The sequence below is a fragment of the Hippoglossus hippoglossus genome, chromosome 1 (genome assembly GCF_009819705.1).
Source record: "Hippoglossus hippoglossus isolate fHipHip1 chromosome 1, fHipHip1.pri, whole genome shotgun sequence".
NCBI lineage: Eukaryota > Metazoa > Chordata > Actinopteri > Pleuronectiformes > Pleuronectidae > Hippoglossus > Hippoglossus hippoglossus.
This window is the reverse complement of record NC_047151.1, coordinates 317,342-337,414: the sequence shown is the minus strand read 5'-3', so window position 1 is coordinate 337,414 and position 20,073 is coordinate 317,342. Positions and strand designations below refer to the sequence as shown.

Below are 20,073 nucleotides of genomic sequence, written 5' to 3'. Positions count from 1 at the left end.
TTTCTCTCTTCTTCCTCTCTCACTTTACCATTGTGTGGTGATCAGTGTTGATATCGGTGGTTTCATACAAATTAAGGAGAAGGGAAAAAATATGTTCGATTCCTAGTGAAACTGCAACAGCTCAGAGAACGTCACTTGAGTAATCGTTCTTTCATATGTGGCCCAGGACGGATTTGCATTCTCACTGTTAAAAGAATGTGGACATATAACGTTACGCCCGAACTAGGGGAAACCTGAGCATAGCATAAAATGTGGCTACCCTTTTTCCTCACTCCCAAGGATGACCAGTGCCACAGTAGATTGCAGTCCAAACAAATGATTTACTTTATAAATCAGGTAAAATGGGTGTCAGGGAGAGCACAGCTAAAAAACTAAAAAATAAAACCATCTATAATATCAACTATCAAACCTTTTTCAACCAAAAGTAAAGAAAAGAAAATACAGAGATCTTACCTACCTAACTAACATAAACAGGAGAAAATATTGCAAAAACAAACAGGGCTTCTCACCCCTGCAGCTAACGGGACTGCTCTTTAGAATATTATTTACAGGCTTTCAAAACAGAGGACAGCACAAATTGGATTGGTTACAGCGAAGTTGGCATGGTCGTGTTGGGAGCCAGGATAAAGGCGAAGGCCAACCGGCATCGGCAGGTGAGCTTTCAAAGTGAGCTCCATCAGTCTCCACTCCAGTCACCAGCCTCGACCTGAAACTCCACACACAGGAAAAACACAAAACAGAGTGAATACCACCACCCTTAGGCAGGGAGGGAGAACAACAGCATAAATCACACAAACTTGCACACAGTATGACTCAGAGTCATAACAGTGGCCCAGACCACCTCCGAATGTGGTCTGGTGTAATCAGGTCACTATCCGATCTGAGTGTACGTTCACATCTGTACTCAGAGTTGTCCACTAAATCCCGGTCAAATAACCCAGTTATAAGCTGCTTTTAGACTTTATCCACCTGGCCTCCTAGTATAAAGTCCATATAAATCCAGGAGAAGTTGATGTGTGAACCCAGCAGGGGATCCTCTGCTGGATTCACACTGTGAGCGAGTGGGGATGTCTGATGGCGCTTCTAACAGATGCAGATGCAAATCAGGAAAAAATATTTTCAGGCTAAAGCAGTAGGTCCAAAATGCTGCAGCATGTGTCCTGAAAAGAATTAGGAAAAGAGACCACATTTCTCCTGTATTAGCTTCACTACACTGGCTTCCTGTTACATTTAGAATACAATTTAAAATGTTCCTCCTCACTTAAAAGGCCCTTTATAATATGGCACTATCAAACCTTAAAGAGCTCATAGTACCATATCACCACACCAGAGCACTGCGCTTCCAGAATTCAGGCTTACTTGTCATCCTTAAAGTCTCTAAAAGTCGAGTAGGATCCAGAGCTTTCAGCTATCAAGCTTGTCTCCTTTGGAATCATCTCCCAGTGCCAGGTAGGGAGGAAGACACCCTCTCTATGTTTAAGAGTAGGCATAAAACCTTCCTTTTTGATAAAGCTTATAGTTAGAGCCGGTCCAGGCTTGTCTTGGACCTGCTCTTAGTTATGCTGCTATAAGTCTAGAATGCTGGGGACACATGACACATGGAGCTTCTCTTTGCTCTTCTCACTCTTTGTCACATTAATATCTCATCAATACATTTTACTTGACTTCTTCCCCGGAGTCCTTGTTCTTTATCGTTTGCAGATCCAGGACTGCAGCTGCGGCCACATAATTTTTTTCAATGTTAATAGTGTTTTTAGTTTTTCCGTACTCTTGTTGAGGGTTAAGGACAGAAGATGTTGCAACTTGTCAGAGGGATAGTTCACCGAAAAAGGAAAATTCACTTCCCCACAATTCATCTCTCCAGCCTCAACCTCAATATCTCTGACCGCCTGGCAATCACCATGGACATTGACATCCCTAGCCCGGACTAGCGCAATATATCCTTTAGAAATCTCAAATCTATCTCCCACACAACTCTTTCAGCCTCTCTTGCCCACCTACTACTCACACCTCATACACTCTGGCTCCTCCAACCCCAAGGCTCTCTTCTCCACAATAAACAAACTCCTCAAACCCAGGGACAACACCGCCAAATCCTTCACAGGGAACAAGTGCAACTCTTACATTTCATTTTTCCCCAAAATAATTAATACCATTTACAGCAACCTGAACACCTCCCCCGCCCTGTCCATTGCTCCACCTGCCCCACCCCCCCCCCCGTTTTCCAACGTGTTGTCGCCTCACAACTCAAAGTCCACTTCGTCTCCAACGATCTGTTCTGCTATTTCAATCCGGTTTCCGCTCACAGCACAGCACAGAAACAGCCCTCCTCAAAGTCACAAACGACCTCCTCCTCTCCTCAGACTCTGGTCACCTCAACATCCTCATTCTCCTTGACCTCACTGCAGCTTTTGACAACATTCTTCTTTCCTGCTTTGAATCCTACCTCAACACCACTGGTACTGCTCTCTCCTGGCATAAATCATATCTTACAAACAGACAACTGTTCATCAGTATCAACAACTGCACCTCATCCACTACTCCTCTGTCCCAAGGCGTCCCCCAGGGTTCGGTGCTTGGTCCTCTGCTGTTCATCCTCTACTTGCTCCCTCTTGGTAATATCACACGTCAACATGGTCTCCACTTCCACTGCTACGCCGATGACGTCCAGCTCTACATCTCCACTGAATCCATCACCACTGCTACTCACTCCACTCTGACCAACTGCCTCACTGACATTAAATCATGGATGCAAACCAACTTCCTCAAACTAAACTGTGATATATCTAACATTGTTAATCATCATCGGTCCCAAATCCCAAAACTTCTGCCTCACCATTGACAACTCTACTCTGTCTCCCTCCCCACACATCCACAACCTCTGACTTATGTTTGGCAGCAACCTCTCCTTTGAACACCACGTTAACCAAATCACCGGAACTGACTTTTTCCACCTAAAAACATTGCCGCCCATCACTCTCCTCCTCTGGTGCTGAAACTTTGGTCCATGCCTTCATCACCCTAACCCTATGGCACATGATCCAAAGTACTAAATAAACTACGACAAACATGTCGGCCATTAAGACAGAGCCACAGGTCTGACTCTGTAGGTAATCTTGGACATTGAAATATTATACAGGATGGGTTAAGCACTGCTTATTTAGCAGTATGGTCTGCTAATGCATAACCTTGTGAGACTGAATCAGTACCACCTGTGTGTGCTGCAAATTCCACAACTGCAAATTGTTTGGGTAAAAGGATTGCTTTAAACAGATTAGATATGAGAGCTGCATGTTGGATCTGTTTGCCCAAAGACGTTACAAAACTTTTGAGTTTCCACATAGAGCCAAAATCATGGGTGACACCAAAAGCATATCTGGAATCAGTGTAGTTAGTAGCTGACTGTCCCTCAGTCAAAATGCAGGCATGTGTAAATGCGTACAGTTCTGCTTGGTGTGCTAAAGTGCCACGAGGCAGCACGTGTGCTTCTACTATCCTTGTCTCTGTAGTCACCTCATCGCTGAACCATCACAAAAGAAAATGGCATCAGAGTTTTGAATAAGAGTTTCTTTCAAATCAGGCCTAGGGGAAGTGACAGTGTCAGGATGATACAAAAAAATATAACCAATAAAAAAGTACGTTTGACTTAAAATAACATGCATTGTTTAAATATGCCAGTAGAAAAGAAATATGATTGAAAGGAAGAAGGAAAAAACCAAACAAACAAACATAAAAGACAATAGTATTGACGGTGATAGTATCACGAAAAGTTTATTGTCCTTTAACTCTCATTGATATAGAATGGTAAAAAGGGATTTAAGAACTATAAGGTTATGATTTATGTGGCACTAGGCATAATTTGCTTCCACTCAGAAGGGTATTGGCCTTTTAACAGTGTATGTTTGAGCTCTGATGGTAAATACTCTAGGATGGGGCTCCAGATCTTAAGAAATGACCCCTTGTTACCCCTAAGCACCGCACTTATCCTTTCGTGAGGCAAAACACAGAAAATCTCTCTGTACCAGAGTGTTACTGTAGGTAGGGTATTCTTAAATCATTTGAACAGAATGCATTTATGATCAAGTACCAAAAGTTTGTCGAACAATTTTTAGTGATTATGGGAGAGTGCTTCTTTGGAGGGCAAACCTAGTAATAACAGTCCTAGATCTTTCCCTATTGCACTGCTCTAAGATCTTAAATGAAGCGCCATTGGGTTTAGGAGTTGGGAAAATAGGTGTGCTGTTTTAGCCAATGATTGAAAATTGTTTAATGACAACAAGTTAGAGAGTTTCTGAGATTGAACATGCCAAAAATTCAAATTAGATGTTTGTAAGAATTGAAACACTTATTTTCCAAAAACAAACCACGAGGAGTACAGTGAATCACAGCATTTAAAGCGCACAAGTCATCCCTGCCTAAAAGATTTACTGGTGAGTTAAAAACATTAAAACTGACCGTTCAAGGGAGCGATTATCGATATTCGCCCGAATTAGTATTGAAATGGGTTCTAGTATTGGGATACCAAGCAACACCTATAGTAGTAACTTTTGAAGGTTGGCAAGCTACAACATTTTTCCAATTGTAGAAAGTGTTGCTTCGCAACATAGAAACTCTTTGACCATTTAAAACATTTGTTACCGGATCTTCTCTGGGTGAATTAGACAACAAAATTTTAGAGGAATTTGTAACAAATCAGAGGTACTGATTTCTGTCTGGCACCTCTATGCATTGTTTTGATTTCCAAATGGATCAGTCATTGTGTGAGGAGAGGGCCCGAAGGACGAAGTGCAAGCGCGATTTGCTTGATATGACACTTATTGTTATGACGCACAAGATTGTTGTTGTGGCTGAGCATAGGATTGTTTTTTCTGATTGTGACCATGCTTCTGTTGATCATAAGACTGTTGTGGATTATAATCATTAGATCTGAACTTTGTTCAGTCCTTGGCACAATGCCCCAGTCTTCCACAATTGCAACATCTGTCTTTTCTTTTTCCTTCACGTCTCTGCATTGCTCCTGTGTTTTCATTTCATTTCAAGTTGCTAGGGAAACTTGAAAAAAACGTCACATGGGCCACAATGAGGATCAATACATCAAAATCAAGAAGCATCGATAAGCAAAGGTAAGAGATCAATCAATCAATCAATCAAATTTTATTTGTATAGCCCATATTCACAAATCACAATTTGTCTCATAGGGCTTTAACAAGGTGTGACATCCTCTGCCTTTAACCCTCAACAAGAGTAAGGAAAAACTACTAAAAAACCCTTTTAACAGGGTAAAAAGAACGTAGAAACCTCAGAGAGAGCCACATGTGAGGGATCCCTCTCTCAGGATGGAGAGAAGTGCAATGGATGCCACGTGTAATGGAGAACATCAAGATAAAGGTTTTAGCAGCATTGATTAGGGTAAACATTTTGAAGCATAACTGAAGGTCAATGAATTGATGGATTATTGTCAGTAATGGTCAGGTATCTGAGGAGAAATACTATGTATCGAGCAGTCCTGCTGCAATCATAGTCCATGGTCAGCAGCCACCACGATCATGATCCACAATCAAGATCGGATGCCACTATAGTCCACAGTCATTATCCACTGCCGCCATTAGGATCCATCATCAGCTGCCACCTCAATCGTGGTCCACCCCCATTATCAGATGCCAACATGATAAAGGATCCGCCATTATTATCACGATCAGCCAGCACGATACAGAATCCGTCATACTGGATCCACCATTACGATCTCTGATACGCGATCCACAGATCATAATCCACGATGTGGCCACAGCTGCGGCCCTGGATCTGTGGACGATAAGGCAAAGGGACTCCGGGGAAGAAGTCAAGTCAGTAATATGCATTGACGAGATATGAATTTCTTTGATGTGATAACGGTTGAGAAGAGGAAGGAGAAGCTGGAAAGAGAAGCTCCGTGTGTCATGTGTCCCCCGACCTTCTAGACCTATAGCAGCATAACTAAGAGCAGGTCTAAGACAAGCCTGGACCAGCTCTAACTATAAGCTTTATCGTAAAGGAAGGTTTTAAGCCTACTCTTAAACGTACAGATGGTGTCTGCCTCCCGAACTGAAAGTGGGAGATGATTCCATAGGAGAAGAGCTTGATAGCTGAAAGCTCTGACTCCTACTCTACTTTTAGAGACTTTAGGGACGACAAGTAAGCCTGAATTCTGGGAGCGCAGTGCTCTAGTGGGTTGATAAGGTACTAACAGCTCTTTAAGATATAATGGTGCCATATTATTAAGGGCCTTGAAGGTGAGGAGGAGAATTTTAAATTCTATTCTAGATTTAACCGGAAGCCAGTGTAGCGAAGCTAACACAGGAGAAATGTGGTCTCTTTTCTTGGTTCTTGTCAGGACACGTGCTGCAGCATTTTGGACAAGCTGCAGAGTCTTTAACGACTTACTGCTGGAGCCTGATAATAAGGAATTACAATAATCAAGTCTGGATGTAACAAAGGCGTGGACTAGTTTTTCTGCATCTTTTTGAGAAAGGACATGTCTGATTTTGGAGATATTACGCAAGTGGAAAAAACCAGTCCCAGGAATTTGTTTTAAGTGTGAATTAAAGGATAAATCAGGATCGAAGATCACTCCCAAGTTCCTGACTGTTTCATTGGAAGCAAGGGCAATGTCGTCTAGCGCAGCTATATCATTAGATAATGTGTCTCTAAGGTGTTTAGGGCCAAGTATTAGAACCTCTGTTTTATCTGAGTTTAATAAGAGAAAATTGCGGGTCATCCAGGTTTTTATGTCCTTGAGAGATGCTTGGAGTTTAGTTATTTGATTACTTTGTTCAGGTTTTATTGACAAGTATAACTGGGTGTCATCCGCATAGCAGTGGAAATTTACCGAGTGTGTCCTGATAATGTTTCCGAGTGGAAGCATATATAATGAGAACAAAATTGGGCCGAGCACAGAGCCCTGTGGAACACCATGGTTAACTTTGGTGCGCACAGATGACTCATCATTAATTTGCACGAATTGGGAGCGATCAGAAAAATAGGATTTAAACCAGTTTAGGGCGGTTCCTTTAATGCTAATTAACTGTTCTAGTCTCTGTAATAAAATGTGATGGTCAATAGTGTTGAATGCTGCACTAAGATCTAACAGAACGAGGACAGACACAAACCCCTGATCTGAAGCTATTAGAAGGTCATTAGTGACTTTTGCCAAGGCTGTCTCTGTACTATGATTAGCTCTAAACCCTGACTGAAAGTCTTCATATATATTATTTTCCTGGAGAAACTCACACAGCTGATTGGCTACAACTTTTTCTAGGATTTTAGACAGGAAGGGGAGGTTAGATATTGGTCTGTAATTGGCTAAAACCTCTGGGTCTAGGGTGGGTTTTTTGAGAAGGGGTTTGATTACAGCTATTTTAAAGGACTGTGGTACATATCCTGATGATAATGACAGATTTATTGTGTTCAGTAACGAACTATCAATTAGGGGCAGAATTTCTTTAAGTAATTTTGTAGGAATGGGGTCTGAGATACAAGTTGTTGGTTTAGAACATGAGATTAATTTGGTCAGCTGATCAAGGGTGATCAGAGAGAAGCTGTCTAAATAATCGGTAGGATTCTTGGCCGTTTCTGAGATTTCTGTTCTTGATGGGGTATTAGTGCCAATTGAGGGCAGGAGATGTTTGATTTGATTTCTAATAGTTCGAATTTTATCATTAAAGAAATTCATAAAGATATTGCTATTTAGGGATCGAGGAATACTGGGTTCGGTGGAGGTGTGACTCTCTGTCAGCCTGGCTACAGTGCTGAAGAGAAACCTGGGGTTGTTTTTATTCTCTTCTATTAGTTTCGAATAGTAGGCAGCTCTTGCTTTGTGGAGGGCCTTCTTATATGCTTTAACACTACTCTTCCAGTCTAGGAGATATTCAACACGGTTGCTGGAGCGCCACTTCCTTTCTAGTTTTCTTGATACTTGTTTTAATTCATGTGTCTTGGAATTATACCAGGGAGCTAATTTACTATGTTTTACACGTTTCTTTTTTAGAGGCGCTATTGAGTCTAATGTTAATCGTAATGAGTCTACAGAGCTATCGACGAGATGGTCAATCTCAGTGGAGCTAGGGTTTTTAAAGAATTTGTTGGTTATATCGACGGATAGTACGGGTTTAAATGTAATCGGAATTATTTCCTTAAATTTAGCTACAGCACTATCAGGTAAACATCTAGAAAATGAGTTCATTATTAGTGGCATATATTCTGATAGTGAAAAATCGAAGGTTATTAAATTATGGTCTGATAGAATTGGATTGCGCGGAAGTACCGTTAGATGTTCAATTTTGACACCGTATGATAATATAAGGTCAAGTGTGTGGTTACAACAATGAGTAGGTTGGTGTACACACTGACTGAAACCAATTGAGTCTAGTACTGAAATAAATGCTACGCTAAGGCTATCTTTATTATTGTCAACATGAATATTAAAGTCACCAACAATAATAATTTTATCGGTCTTTAGGACTAGGTTTGATAAAAACTCAGGGAATTCTGTTAAAAATTCAGAATAAGCCCCAGGGGCACGGTAAACTACAGCAAATATGATTGGCTGTTGGTGTTTCTTGGATGGGTGTGGAAGACTAAGAACAAGACATTCAAATGAGTTGTAGCTTAGTTTAGGTTTAGGATTAATTGATAGACTGGAGTTAAAAATAGCAGCAACTCCACCTCCTCGACCAAATTCTCTAGGAACGTGTGTATTTACATGACTGGGGGGAGTAGATTCATTTAGACTGACATATTCATCAGGATGCAGCCACGTCTCAGTGAGGGACAATAAATCTATTTTATGATCTGAGACTATTTCATTAACTAAAATAGCCTTTGATGATAATCTTATGTTTAAAAGACCACATTTAAAAGTCTTTGTTTCCTGAGTTGTTGCAGAGGTTGTGTTAATTTGTATTAGATTTTTGTGTGGAATTCTCCCTCTGTTATTGTTTGAATTAAATAATGTAACGGGACGGTGGACAGACACAATCTCTATAGGTTTGTGGTTGTGCGACTGATCCAGAGGGAGCGCAGAGAAGTGTGTAGCACTGCAGCTCTGCGTCCTGGTCCCAACTCTGGGTTGTCATTTAATAAACTGAGTAATATTCCTAGATAAGAGAGATGCTCCATCCCAAGTGGGATGAACGCCGTCTCTCCTAACAAGACCAGGTTTCCTCCAAAAAGTTTTATTATCTACAAAGCCCACACCATTTACAGTACACCACCTCGACAGCTAGCGGTTAAAAGACAACATGCGGCTAAACATGTCATCACCTGTTGTGTTAGGGAGAGGGCCAGAGAAAACTACTGTGTCCGACATCGTCCATGCTTCCTGGCAAACTAAAGCTCAGGGGCCTCATTTATAACCATTGTATACGCATCTTTCAGACCCCTGATGCAAACGTTGGGATCTACAAAAACAAAGTTGATGGGAGAATGTGCGTACTTGTACTCAAAATTAAACCCAATGCATAAGAACATTTTGGAGATAGGAAAGTGGCGATGCAGACATGAGGAGGTGAATTTTAGCCAGATTATTGATCTGACTCATCATTAACATTGAAGCCAACAGCTTTATTTGTGCTTGCGCAAGATAACTTTTACCCTAAGAACCTTCAATTGTAAAAGACACATGACGTTAAAATACTAAAACGAAAAGGTTATATAACGACTCGAGTTTTGATATAGTGTGGATCAATCAATCAATCAATCAATCAAATTGTATTTGTATAGCCCATATTCACAAATCACAATTTGTCTCATAGGGCTTTAACAAGGTGTGACATCCTCTGCCCTTAACCCTCAACAAGAGTAAGGAAAAACTACAACAAAAAAAACCTTTTAACAGGGTAAAAAGAACGTAGAAACCTCAGAGAGAGCCACATGTGGTCGATCGTGGTCCACCACCACTATCAGATGCCAACACGATACAGGATCCGCCATTATTATCACAATCAGCCAGCAAGATACAGGATCGGCCATTATTAGATGTGTGTAAAATTGCTGCAATGAACTGTCAGGCACATCGAGCGCACTTGAGACCATTTACAAAAAATTGTAAGTGGAGGTTAGTATCCCACTGATGTGTGAAGTAATTGGTCCCATTGCTATAAACATATACTGTGATGTCACTCGTCCGTAATGCTGCGAGATGGATATAGTTATTCTTTGTGCTAGGTCTTTCTTGAATTATTTGCTTGATTCTGGTTTTTAGATGTGTTGGAGTTTTAGGTCCATTAAATTCCTGTTGCTTTGCCGATTTTGAGCTGTCGGATTCCATTACGTTGATATAGAGCAGCATCAACAACACAAAATACAAAGATCATAAATTCAATGCAACTTGAGGCTTATGAGTATTTGGTTTTGGTTCTGATTGTGAATTTCAAACTTGTAGGTGAGTTGTGGGGTCTCTTTGTTCTGATTGCACATTTCTCTGCCACTATCTCTGTATCGGACTTGAGCAGATGATATACACGATAAAAACTCACATACTAAACTATTTAACTGGCATAGATTCTCATCCCTCTTTCTCTGCCACTGTCTCTGTATCTTGTAATGCTGTGGGGGTTCCTAACACACCACAGTCTTTTCTTTTATTTATCAGCCAAAGGTGAGCCAGATGAATTTCTTTTTTCAAACATTTCGTTACTATTTTGTCAAGAGGCAAGACATAGGAAAATAAGACAATTTCTTTACTTACCCAGTGTCCATCTCTATTGGAATCTTGTTTGTGACGCCAGTTAATTGATGAAGAAATATCTTCTGTACAGTTGTCTGATGATAATGTTGATGATGGCTGAATAAAGGAATTACTTGATGAGCCTCAGAGATCCATGTCATAATAGAGAAGATTCTTGGTATAAAGTACATGCAGATAGCCAAACCTAAAAGCTTAGAGTACAGCAGATGCTTCAAAGTATTATACGTTCTGGAATGAAAAAAAGATATTAGCCTGCGTCACCTCGGTCCCCCCACAGACTTTCAAGGTTTGCCTTATCTCGACACACAGACAGGCTGGCATCTTCCTTACACAGGCATCATAAATCCTATAGAGGATCTCATAACTCCAGATCAGGGGTCGGCAACCTTTTTGACAATAAGTGTCGATGTGACATTTTAATTGTTAATTAGTGTGCCATATTATTGACATTATTGAACCACATTAATATTTCCAACAGACATGTCATTTTATTCCATCCATATTGGCTATATATAGAACAACACTTTAAAGAAACATGTTTATCTCATTATGATTGCAATAATAGGTTGTCATTAACCCCACCAACCACACTCATATTCAGAATTGTGAAAGCTTGCTTCAGTTGCATGGTTTTTGGCAGTGGCAAAGACTTTGAGAGAGTTGGCTCGCTTCCCATACCTGGACACTGCACGTTTGATTGATTCTCCCTTGTCTGCCTGATCTTTGAAACTTCTTTCGTGCTTTGTCTCAAAGTGGCGCTTAACACTGGACATTCGACAAACAACATTTTCAAAACATAACGTGCACACAGCACGGTCCTTATGAAAAACAAAGCCGTAGTCTTCTGCCCATGAGAGCTGAAATGCCCGTGCCTTAGGTTTTTTAGCTGGCGGGGTTGCCATCATCAATACACCTGAATGACTGCACTTCACTGAGATTCATGTGGGAAAATGCGAGCAGCGCCGGCAGAGAGGCTTCTTCTTATTATTATTTAATGGCGATTGGCAACCAGCCTATGGTGCATTACTGGCACCTAGTGGCTGGGAGGTGTTTACATCAATAAAGCCAAATAATACAGGCTGCGTGACGGCAAAACCTTTGAACATTTCTTTAATAAGAAATCGCCTGAGTGCCAATGATTATGGTGCCATCATAGGCACGCGTGCCTAAGGTTGCTGACCCCTGCTCTAGATCAACCACTGATACACATAGTTGTCTATCTCTGCTACGTTATTATGTAATCTTTTTAAAGTGTTATCAATATTTCTGTTAAAGGTTCAGTGTATACAATTTAGTGAGATCTAGTGGTGAACTTGCATGTTGCAGCTGAATACCCGTCACCTCACCCTCCCCCTCCAAACATGAAAGAGAACCTGTGGTAGCCTTCAGTTGTCATAATACTTAAAAGGTGTTAAGTTTGTCCAATTTGAACTACTGTAAAAAACATGATGGCCTCAATAGAGAGGACACACTCCAGATTCTAGGGTAATTATCCCATGTTAGTGAAAACATCACCAGGATTATTCTATATAAATGTTTGCCTATAGGTCCCTTTCACCTAAATCGTACACACTGGACCTTTAATTCAGCAATGATGATGATTTCAGTTGACTATTTCAGTGAAGTGGAGTAATTTAGTAGATCCATTGAAAATCAGTTAAAAAGGGTGCGCATTAGTAGGTGGTGCTTGGACTTAACTTCACTATTTAGGGTTTGAACATTGAAGAGCAAGGAAAAGTCAAATGATAATAACATGTTACTTCTATTTATTTGTTGATACCTGGCGCGAGTTCCACACATGGTGTCAATCACCTCATCAGCAGCCCTACAAGAACCCAGGTCTTCCCAAACACTCATGGCCGAATTGTTCCTCCTCTGTGGTACACACTCTCAGCCGACTTAACCTTTTCCTATTGAAAGCTATTTTGTATGTTTCCAGTGCAAACTTCTAATGCTTCCTTTTTTCTTCTACGCCTGTCTCAAGCTCACAGGTACGCCTGGTCAGTCTCAACCAGCCACCAGCTTGTAAACTGCCTGCCTCAGTGCTTTAATTAAGAGACTTTTGTTTCACTCACTAACCAATGCCTTTCCCTGTCTGCTTTTGGGTCCAGTTTTAAAACAAAACGTAACAGAACAATCTGGCCAACTATGGACCCGGCAACTAACGTCGCCCAGCTCAGCACCCACTGGGATCAAATAACATCCTAGTCACCCAAGAGGCCACTCCCTCTCCACGCAAGGTATATGCCCTTGATGGTAGACTGTTGGCCCAAGTCACTCACCAGACTGACAAAGTGAATCTTATTTTGTCAGGCAATCACCGGGAAAGAATCGGATTTCTGGTCATTCCCTCACCTCATGCCCCTATTGTGCTTGTTCAGCCCTGGCTTAGGAAACATAACCCCCCATATTGAATGGTCCTACTGTTCAGTAACAACAGGCCCTTTTGTTATTCGCACTGCCTACAGTCTGGTCAAGCCCAGTATCCCAGTATCCACACCAGTGCCCCTGACATCACGCTCGTTTCCCCAGAGTATCACGACCTTGCTGTGGTTTTTTCTAAAATTAAAGCTCAAACTCTGCCTCCTCACAGGCCTTATGTTTGCGCATTGACTTGCTCCCTGGCGCCCCCTACCCCTACGCCTGTGCAACGTCTCCTGAGAGAGGCCATTGAGAAATATATTAACGACTCGCTGGCAGCCAGTTCCATAAGCCCTTCCTTCTCACCTCTAGGCACAGGGTTTTTCTTTGTGGCAAAGAAGGACAAGACACTCCTTGCATTGATTTTAGAGGACTCAAGGAAAATGGTAAAAAATAAATACCCTCTCCCTCTAATCGACCCAGCCTTGGTGCCTCTAAACCAAGCCACAGTCTTCTCCAAACTGGACCTTAGGAACACCTACAACCTTATCCGGATCCATAGAGGGGACAAGTGGAAAACAGCCTTCAACTGCCCCCTGGGTCACTTCAAATAACAGGTCATGCCCTTCGGACTCACTAACAGCCCAGCTTTTTTCCAGGCCCTTGTCAATGATGTCCTCCGTGACATGCTGAACCGTTTCCTCTTCGTCTACCTCGACGATATCCTGATCTTCTCCCGGAACATGGAGGAACACATTCAGCACATATGGTTAGTACACCACCTCTGGGAGAACAAGCTGTATGCAAAGGCAGAAAAATGTGAATTTCATGTAACATCTGTGAGCTTCCTTGCTTTCAATATCGAGCAGTGGCTGGTGAAGACAGAGCCCGTCAAGGTTCAGGCTGTGGCAGAGCGGCTTACTCCCACTACCCTCAGGCAATTACAGCGCTTCCTGGGCTTTGCCAATTTCTACAGAAGCTTCATCAGGAACTACAGCTGGGTGGCATACCCCTCGCCAAACTGACTTCCTTGGACTCCCAAGGTAGAGACAGCTTTTCTCACTCTTAAGCAACTTTTGACTCGTGCACCTGTGCTGATTCATCCTGACCCCAAGCTGCAGTTTGTGGTTGATGTAGATGCCTCTGATACTGGGGTAAGAGCGGTCCCGCTCCCCCAAAGATCACAAACTGCATTCCGTTGCCTTTTTCTCCCATCGTCTCTCCCCTGCAGAGAAAAATTATAATGTAGGTAATTGGGAACTCCTGGCGGTGGTGTTGGCTCTGGAGGAGTGGCGACATTGGCTGGAGGGAGCCGAGCAGCCATTCATCGTATGGACTGACCACAAGACCCTTTCCTACCTGCGCTCAGCTAAACGGTTGAATTCTCGCCAGGCCCGCTGGGCCTTGTTTCTAGGCCATTTCAACTTCACCCTTACCTAACGTCCCGGAACCCGCAACACTAAGCCTGATGCTCTCACCTTCATCCGGCAGAGGCTCTGGTGTCTTAGGACACCCGTGCCTTTGTGTCCGCTTGCTCCATCTGTGCCCACAGCAAGGCTTCCAATCAGCCTCCAGCTGGTCTCCAGTGCACCCTACATGTACCCAGCAGACCCTGGTCTCACATAGCTGTGGATTTTGTAACTGGTCTGCCACCATCCCAAGGTAACACCATTATATTAACCATTGTTGACTGGTTCTCCAAGGCTGTCCACTTTGTCCCTCTCCCTAAGTTACCCTAAGCCACAGAAACTGCGGATCTCCTCACCCTCCATGTTTTCCAGCTTCATGGTATCCCATCGGTCATTGTATCAGCCCACAATTTTCACAAGTATGGAAGGCCTTTTATCGGGCGCTGGGGGCTACAGCTCCTCTGGATATTACCCACAAACCAACGGTCAGACGGAGCGGGCTAACCAGGAACTCGAGTCAGCCCTTCGTTGCGTCTGTGCCCATCATCCTGCTTCCTGAAGCAGTCAGCTGCCCTGGGTCGAGTACGCACACAACTCCCTCACCAGTTCTGCCACAGGTGTATCCCCTTTTATGGCTTGTCTGGGCTATCAACTCCCCTTGTTCCCTGTCCGGGAGGAGGATGCGGCAGTGCCATCTGTTCAGGCCAACCTCCGCCGTTGCCAGCAGGTCTGGAAAGAGACTTGGTCCGCTTTTCTGCCCGGAACCAACGCCTTGCTGACCGTCACCGTGCCCCCGCTCCAGCCTATCAACTCGGTCAGAAGGTGTGGCTGTCCTCTAGAGATCTACCTCTTCAGGTTAATTCTCGAAAATTGGCTTTCCCTATTAACCCCTCTGCCATCAGATTAAAATTGCCTTCTTCCATGAAGATCCCTCTCACGTTTCATGTTTCTCTGCTGGAACCGATCACGAACAGTCCACTAAGCCCTCCGGCCACTCCCCCTGCACCCACCAGAGTCATCGATGATGTCTGGCGAAAGGGCCGGGGGTTCCAATTCCTAGCTGACTGGAAAGGATACGGTCCGGAGGGATGCTCATGGATCCATGCAGCCTTATCCTGGACCCTTCTCTCATCAAGGACCTATACTGGGCCCATCCTGACAAGCCTGAGGTGCCAGGAAGCGCCCGTTGAGGGAGGGGTCCTGTCACGGCTCAGACTGTTAGTCCTGTGTTTCCCTATTTTTTGTGTTCCTCTCCCCGTGTGTATGTGTGAAAGTGGCAGTCCTGGCACCTGGCAAAAGTTCCCCACCTGGTTTCGATCTCCCAATCAGCAGCCCTACAAGAACCCCGGTCTTCTCTTCACTCTTCACCAGATTTTTCAGTCTCCTCAGTGGTACACACTCTCGGCCGATCTACATGTCTAGTGGATTCTATTTTTGTATGCTTCTCGTGAAACCATCTAACACTATTTTTCTTCTGGGCCAGCTCACAGGATAATCTGCTCAGTCTCAGCCAGCCACCAGCTAGTTATCTGCCTGCCTCAGCTCTTCATTGAAATAATCTTTTTTCACTCACGAACTCATCCCTCTCTATGTCTGCTTTCGGGTCCAGTTCAAAATGAAACGTTACAAGTAGCGTCTAACACTCTCCAGAAAAGAACCTTAATATTTTGTTCAATAAATAATGAATAGATATTTGATAGTGAATTGATTGATAACTAAGAGAGGCTTGCAGGGGGGTCCACTCAAATAAAACAGTTCCCAACCAGGGCAAGAGGCCGCAAACAGTGAAGAAAAAAAAAAACAGGGTGAACACTATTGTGTGTTTTAGCAAATTTGACTTGAGTCCTGTGAAATGAATCTGACCTAATAAAGTGTGTAGAGTTAATGAGTGTATGCCAAGGTTGGCAGTACAGAGTGTGAGTGTATGCCAAGGATGGCATATGAAAAAAGCGCATGATTGAATAGCTGCAGCTGAAACCAAGTAACGGTCGAGTGAGATACAGCCTGACTGCATCTGTATTGGTAGGGATAGAACGCAAAAGTAGTTCATATACTGAACCGCTTAGGGCTCAAAGAAATGGTTCAGTGAGCAACAGTGTAGTTGGCACACCTAGTATTTATACTCGTGAGGCAACCCACGACTATGAGCAAGGATAAACTTCTAAACTGGTTACCAGTGAGACTACAAAAAAGTAATCCATTGCATGAAAGTTTAGACTGTAACTCAGAAAATTTTGCAGTCACTAATCAGAGGGCGCCTCTAATTATACATTGCTATTATTAAAATAACTTTAAGTAATAAATAAAGGAGATAGGAGTTAAGTTAGGAGTGAAGGCTGAAGTTGTTTCTGTGATTTAAAAGTAGCTGTGTGAGTCAGCTGACTGTGTGTCTGTGTGTGTATGTGAGAGTGTGACGCAGATAAGGAGTGGGATGAAAAAATAGACATTCCAGAGGTTTAAAGTTTCAGCGAACAGTTCACAATATAAAAACGCTAGACTAAAAATTTAAGTTAGTTGAACTAAAAAAGATTAAAATGTAGTTAAATACGCTTTAATTGCAGGAACATCACTAAAGATGTGTCCAGAGGAATCAGAAGATGTATGTTCACAGGTTACACCCTGAGTCATCAGTGACAGCCAGGAAACACTGGATGACAACCATGAAAAGTGTGGTGACTACTGGAAAGACAGTGACAGCTCTGAGAGACGGCAACCAGGGCAGAATCTGTGTTGTCTGTGAGGAGGACTCCCAAACAAAGCTACGATTAACCCAATGGAAAAACACCCCCAGGGGTGTCCGAGAGGGGGGGAGGATGAGCAGTCCAGTCGGAAGGACATAATGCTAACAAACCCAGACAACGATTACGAGTGAACAGTGTATATGTGGCAAAGTCTGCAAGAACAATCGCGGCTTGAAGATCGACCAAGCAAGGATGAAGTGTATAGTGGGAGCAGGAGCAGCACAACGCACAGGTGTTCAACCTGGTGAGACGCAGGAGGAGCCAGGCCAGGAGACAACCCCATAGAGCCTGGAACCTCCAAGTGTTGCAAACTAACCCCTCTAGCAGCAAATCCACCAGGAGGTGGATCAAATGGCATCCAGCTAACATGACTGCACATTGGAAACAGTTTGATGACGATGTTGACCAAATTCTGGAGGCAACGGTGAAGGTAGAGGCCGATGGGAAGCTACAAGCCATGACCACCAGCATTACCAGCATCTCTGCTGAACGGTTCTGAGAGGAGGAAAAGAAAGGTTCCGCAACACCTTACACAAGGAACCATAGAGCCGCGGCGATCCACAACCTCAGGCAGGAGATGAAAGCACTGAAGACCCAGTACAAGGAAGCAGGAGAGAAGGAGCGCATTGGCTTGGCCCAGCTGATGTGTATCCTTCGAAAGAAGATCAGGGTCCTCCGCCGGGCCGTGTGGCATCGGAGGCGGCGGTGCAAAAGGGCCCGGCAACGAGCAGCCTTTATCGCCAACCCCTTCAAGTTCACCAAGGAGCTGTTGGGGCAAAAGCGCAATTGGAAACTGGTCATATCATGTCCCCAGCAAGATCAATTTCAGGATGAGGGTCTTTTTGGGAGCAATAACATCAGGCTGGCACTCTCCCTAGCCATGAACATGCTCACAAAGTCCGCTGAACCAGAGTGCAGATGGCCCAGAATGAAATCCGCTCAATGGCAACCACCTATCAGGGCATTCATGGATGACCTCACAGTCACCACAGAATCAGTCCAAGGCTGCGGACTGTGGATTCTTCAGGGGCTCGAAAAGCTGTTGGAGTGGGCCAGGATGCGCTGCAAACCAGCCAAATCAAGATCCATGGTGCTGAGAAAAGGCAAGGTTGAGGACAAGTTCCTATTTAAAATCGCAGGCACAGCCATCCCAACCCTCACAGATAAGCCAGTCAAGAGCTTGGGCAAAGTTTTTGACAGCTCTCTGAGGGACACAACATCCATCCAGTCGACCTGCACTGAGGTGGATGGTTGGCTAAAAGCTGTGGACAGGTCTGGCCTACCTGGGAAGTTCAAAGCCTGGATTTACCAGTATGGCATTCTTCCCAGAATTCTGTGGCCCCTCCATCTATGCAGTCCCATTGTCAACTGTTGAGAACTTGGAGAGGAAGGTCAGCAAGGAGAGGAAGGTCAGCAAGCCAACGCAGGGATCTAAGTGAGGACTGGCAGGAAGTGGAGGGCAGAGGAGGCTGTTCAGGAAGCTGAGGCAAGGCTACGCCACAGGAGGCTGGTGGGAGTGGTCAAACGAGGCCGAGCTGGGTTAGGATCCCTTCCGACTCCCCAAAAAAACATCATCAGAGGGAAGGAAGGGTGCCGTCTAGTTCAGGAGGAGGTGAGAGCAGCAGTGGAGGAGATGAGATCCAGCAAGGCGGTGGGGATGAAGCAACAGGGAGCTTGGATAAGATGGGAGAATGCGGTTGAGAGGAAAGTGACCTGGAGCGAACTCTGGAAAGCCGAGCCTCACCGCATCAAACTTCTCATCCAGGCAGTTTATGATGTGCTTCCAAGCCCATCAAATCTACATGCATGGGGCATAGCAGAGTCACCAGCATGCCCACTGTGTTTCAAGCGAGGGACCCTGGAACACATCCTCAGCTGCTGCACAAAAGCACTTGGAGAGGGACGGTACAGATGGAGGCATGATCAGGTCCTGAAGAACATCTCTGAAGCCATCAGCACAGGACTTGAGTGGGCGAGGCAGTGCCGACCCTCCAAGAAGTCCATCGTCTTTGTCAGACTTGGAGAGCAGCCAAACCCCACCAAGAGGCCATCATCTGCAGGTATCCTGACCTCGGCAAGGGACTGGCAGCCGTTAGTAGACCTCAGGTGGCAGCTGGAGTTCCCCAGCCACATCGCAGCCACCACCCTGCGACCAGACATTGTCCTTGTGTCTGAGTCCGCCAAACAAGCTGTGCTGCTGGAGCTGACAGTCATTGTAAGATCAGTTGGAAGAAGCCTTTGAAAGGAAGCGCTCCAAATACGCGGGACTGGTCAGCAACTGTAAGCAGGCTGGATGGAGAGCAAGGTGTCTCCCAGTGGAAGTTGGGTGCAGGGGTTCTTTTCGGCCCGTTCTCTAGCAAGAGCCTTCAGCAGTTTGGGCATCGAAGGAGAGAGGAAGAGGAGAGCCACCTGCAGTACCACCAAAGCAGGCAGAGAGAGCCTCAAGATGGCTGTGGCTCAAAAGAGGAGAGCCATGGAGTCAGAGTAGCCATCTTGACACAAGCTGGGGTCTGATCAGCCACAGCTGGGTCACCTGAAGGAGGGTGTATGATGTTGAAAGACCCGTAATAAACCCGTTGATTCCAGGAACATCACTAAAGATGTGTCCAGAGGCATCAGAAGACGTATGTTCACAGCTATAATAAAGACAATTATGTGTTGAATGTCCTTCTGGAAATCTAGACATTTAGGCAAATTGCTGAGTAATATAATTTTCTGCACTGTGTGGTTTGTTCAAGAGTTTTTGCTGAACTATAACACCTGATGCTGCACTAAGTTTGTAATATCATGTGCTGCTTTAAATTTAGTCGGTTAAGGCTGATGGCCATAGTGAAACAAT

General features: G+C 44.1%; 1 pseudogene; it reads left to right on the top strand.

Moving 5' to 3' along the window:
* Positions 1-17,586: 17,586 nt before the first annotated feature.
* LOC117770940 lies at positions 17,587-19,771 on the top strand (annotated as a pseudogene).
* The last annotated feature ends 302 nt before the right edge of the window (positions 19,772-20,073 follow it).